Consider the following 4,827-nt stretch of genomic DNA (forward strand, 5'->3'; position numbering starts at 1 on the left):
CAAAGACCCGTCCACTGGCGAAGTCACTGATCAAAGCTGCTGTTTGCTACTGACACTGTACTGGCAGCACAACACTCCCCTCGTCCTTTTTTTTACTGGCGAGTCAACCTCCAGTGACATCTGGTGGTCAGTTCCGCAGTACAAAAGGCCGTCCGGATGTATTTGATCAGCTAGTACAGGAAAAAATTGCGGTCACAGTCTGTGCTCGATTAGGCCGCCTTGCGGGAAACGCCGCATCCGCGTTCGAGGTACGTTGCAGATGATTACCAAGTAATGCGTTCCAGATCCGTTCTAACACACAAGCAAAGAATCACCGCCTGCTAAACGGCGACGAGAAACGATATTGCCAAACATACTGTACAGAGACTTTTAAATGTGCTGTTCGTGGAGTCTGTGGCGGATGTGATGGATTTCAAGGAAATAAAACATCGTCACTCGGTTCAAGTAAAAATTAAAGGACAACCTAAAGCTGTTTTACACCGCAGCAAACCCAAGCAATTGAGCAGTCGTAGACAATTCACTACCATTCGCTTTTATCTGTGAACAAGTGTTTACGCTAGAGAGAGCAAGAGACAACACCCCAGTAAGAATAGTCTGTTGCACTGCACACGGCCCTCACGTGCTTTTCTTCTTTTTTTGTTTGTTTTTTAGGCCGGATACACCACAATACTGAGCAACGATGCAAGACTTCGAAGAGGTCTGTTTGAGGAAGTTAACGCAGTTTATTTGACGAAGGTAGCAAAATGGAGTAGGGAAAGAAGAATTTAAGTGAATTTATTTGTACGTAAGCGTTAATTGCGTCGGCGTAGTGCACCTAAGGTTCAGTTTCAGCAGCATCCCAAAGGTTTACTCAATATGTTGGTTGACGCTTTTCGCTGGCTTCTCATTTCAACTGAGCAGGAAATTTGAAAGCAAAAGACAAATAACGGACAACCATCACAACCCGAAGAAAGGCCAGATTTACGCTCTCCTTATTAGCAACCGAATACATTTACATTAGCGATTGTTTCGTATTTCTATAGGTGCTTATTTTCTGATAGTTGCTGATGTCTTCAGTGAGATCCCAAAACAACTTGCTGGACTTTATTACAGTATTTACACGGTTCAGTCACACTAATGTCACTGCCGCCTCCATTCGACGTCAACGGGTAATAGTCACTCACAGACGCAGGTGGCAGCACTAGCTGTGGTTGATGCATTAAGCTTACTGGGGAGGGGGGCGGGGCGGGAAATAGTGCAGTCCTCCTCGGAAAGCGATTTATTTGATTTACAAAAGTTTTCGGACCATGTACGGAAGCATTTTAAGAACGGCTAAGTTTGTAAACGGTTTGCTCGCCGTCTAAGTATACTGTGCTTGGCAAAACGGCGCTGTCCACAACCGCTTTCGAGGCAACTATGATGTACCACGGGCTGTAGAGGACAGGGGTGAATAACGACTGTGGAATTGTGTACGGGAGATTGAAAGTGCAATTCTTGAGTATCTGACCGTCCAGAAGAACCAAGGGGCTACCAATTGTTTCTCCTTAATAACCGTTCAGCGAAGTTGCTGCATCTGTTATCTCGTTCGCGCACCCATGTGTGGTACAAATTTTCATTCGAAGGTTCTGCCTCTATATATACATCATAGATGTATGAGACTTGACAAAAACTCTTGGGGCATATAGTTTCATTTCTTTAAGGCACCTGTGCATAGGTTTCAGGCACGATCCGCCACTTCAATACTAAGGCGCTATTCCAGTATAGTTGGAGAGCCTCCGCGATGTTGTTTGAGTTAGGGGGAAATACCAAGTGTGTTGATGCTTGAGTGGAATTTTGGATTGAGGAGGAAGGCGAGCTAGGGTAAAGGTTGTGCAAAGCGGCTATGCCATGGTGGCTTAGAGAATAGCGTATGTACATTGTGAGCAGGAAACCTGGATTCGAATCCGGACCTTGATACAAATTTCCTTTTGATGCTTCGGTCTGCACATGTACATCATAGATGTCTGAGACTTGAAAAGGTCTCTGGAACCATATAGCTTCATCTGATTAAAACGCGTTAACGTCAACGTTTTGGGCTAAGCGAAAAAAAAGTAACAAATTGAAGATAACTGTTTCTCTGCAAATAATCCCTGCTTCCTTTAGTCGATATTCCCGTACGCGTTCAAAAAACAAGCAGTATTCACAGCTTTACTGAGTAGGATTAAATGCCTCGTGTGTTTCCGAAAATATTTTTGCATTCTACAGGTGCGCGAAGAACATTGAGTTGAGTAGCCTACTGTTTGCTAGTTCGAAATTGACTGCTCGGTAGCGGGTGACGGCCTAACAGCAACCTGAGGGGTGGCGATGCGTGTTGGCGGCTTGTCCGCGACGCTCGGCTGTAGCTGGCCGCACGCGTTCTCACACATTCACGCACTGACAGGCATACGCACACGCCGCTCAGCGCTAAGAGGCGCGCGGCCGGCCCCTGCGGTCGATAAGACGGCGCCCCCCCCCCTTCCCCCTCCTTCTCCAGTCCGCGGGCGCATTGCCACGCCTCCACCGCCTTCTCGCCAATCGAAACCCACAATTTTCTTCCAGTTTACTAATAACTGCTGCAGCATCAGTTCCCAGTCGCCTTTGAACTTGACAATGAATAAAGTGTTGCACGTCTTCCATCCTTATCTTCGTGAGTTGTCAGTCAGCTTCGGTGTGAACGACTTCTAAATTTACACCTACACTCCGAAAGTCACCTGACGGTATGTGGTGGAGGGCACTTCTCGTACCGCTGTTGTTCTCCACCATTATGTGTTCCATTCGCGAATAAGGTGTGGGAGTAGACGACTGCCAGTTGTCTTACGTACGAGTTCAAATTTCACGGATAGTCTTACAGTCGTCATTTTGAGAGACGTATTTGGTTGCATGTGTTATGCTACGTTCTGTTCTTCGAGCGCACGCTCTCGGAATTCCAGCAGTGAACCTCTCCGTGATGTTCAAGGCCTTTCTTGTAACGTCCACCACCGGCGTTTGTTGAGAGCTCTGGCGCCGGCTAAATGACCGTGAGTAAATGTGCCACTCTTCATTCGGCTTCTGTTAATACTACTTGGTAAGAGTGTGAATCGGTCGAACAAGGGCTTTGTAAGACATTTTTTGGTGGATGAGTTACCTTCCGTCGAGATTCTTCCTATGAATCTCAGTCTGGTATCCGCTTTTGCTGAGGTACATGCCATTCAGATCGGTCCGGACAGTTGTTCCTGAGTAGTTTACGGTTATTACTGCTGTTCCCACTGAGTTCTCACCAGTAGCGTAATCGAACAGCAATAGATCTTTTAGCCTATTTACCCGCAGGAAGTTCCTTTTGTTAATGTTCATGTAAATAAACCGTGTCCTTCGTGATGAGTAATCAATGACTGGACAAGAGCCAATCACTTAGCTGGAGACGTTGCATTAGCAGCGTGAGGCAGGCACGTGTTCTGTTTCTGTAGCGTCATCGGTGGCACCATAAAGAAACTTCACTGGTGTGTTTGTGGTAGAGCACACCACTGTCAACACACGGAGACCTGCTGTCCAAGGTTGAGCACTATTCGTCACAGGTACTTCCCGGCATGCCTTAGTGTAAGAGCAGAAAGATATAGAGGCTGGTAAGCTCAACGAATGTGCACAGAGAAGTTTCGCAGCAGACATGGGTGACACTTCTCGCCAATGCAAGAAATTTACGAGAAACTAGGTTACAGAGAACTGCCAAAGATTCTCTACGCTCAACTGATCGCACAGTAGGATATGAGGAGCTGGTGCTGGTGCAACGATTCATCAACAATCACCCATCAGTATGTCAGTGAAACGTGCACTCAAAACAATAGAGTGTGGACTGTGTTGGAAGAACAGCAATTACATTCTTATCATTCAAAACAAAATGTGTTGAAGTAGTTCATCCAAGTGACATACTCTACGTCTATCAGTTGCTTATCCTGCCGTACAGTGCCGAATCACATACAGTGTGAACTGATCTATGAGCTTAGGTTACATTCTTATCATTCAAAACAAAATGTGTTAAAGTAGTTCAGCCAAGTGGCATGCTCTACGTCTATCAGTTGTTTATCCTGCCGTACAGTGCCGAATCACATACAGTGTGAACTGATCTATGAGCTTAGGTTGTGGCTGCAAGTTGTTAGCTAATCGTTGTTCGTTGATGTTGTTGTGGTCTCCAAATTGATTTGAAGTATAAACTTATATGGGTATGGTGTCTGCTCTTTCGGACATGTTCCGATCGGGCCACACTGTGCCCTCGGTGGCTCAGATGGACAGAGCGTCTGCCATGTAAGCAGAAGATCCCGGGTTCCAGTCCCGGTCGGGGCACACATTTTCGCCTGTCCCCGTTGATATATACAACGCTCATCAGCAGTTGAAGGTATTAATATATAATTCTGATTTGAAGTATTTCTCCAAGCTAGTGTATCATTTTCAAGTCTCTTCCTGCACGAATAGCTACTGACATTTACACTGAAACTGCTTGCTGTAATCGAGGTGTATTCCCACTCTGCAGTATTCACTCACACACTTCCAGCCTTACTGTTTCTTGATGCCTCAGAATCTGTCCTGTCTGCGGATCCGTTTCTTCACTCAGGTTGTGCCATAAATTTTTCTTCACTTAGTTCGGTTCAGTACCTCCTGATCACTTGTACTATCTGCCCAACCACTTAGTTCGGTTCAGTACCTCCTGATCACTTGTACTATCTGCCCAACCAATCTTCAGCATTTACATGTCGCACCAAATTTCAGAAGCTTCTAATCTCTTCTCATCTAAACTGCTTATCGTCCACGTACACTTCCATACAAGGATAGAATCCAGACGAAAAGTTTCAGCAAAGTCGT

The 4,827-nt window shown here is 45.8% G+C and overlaps 1 non-coding gene across 1 annotated transcript; it reads left to right on the forward strand.

Moving 5' to 3' along the window:
* Window positions 1–4,236: 4,236 nt before the first annotated feature.
* Window positions 4,237–4,311, forward strand: Trnat-ugu (transfer RNA threonine (anticodon UGU)). Its single transcript has one exon. It is a non-coding gene; the product is annotated as a tRNA-Thr (tRNA).
* The last annotated feature ends 516 nt before the right edge of the window (window positions 4,312–4,827 follow it).

Source organism: Schistocerca serialis, chromosome 9, assembly GCF_023864345.2.
Source record: "Schistocerca serialis cubense isolate TAMUIC-IGC-003099 chromosome 9, iqSchSeri2.2, whole genome shotgun sequence".
NCBI classification, from domain to species: Eukaryota; Metazoa; Arthropoda; class Insecta; order Orthoptera; family Acrididae; genus Schistocerca; species Schistocerca serialis.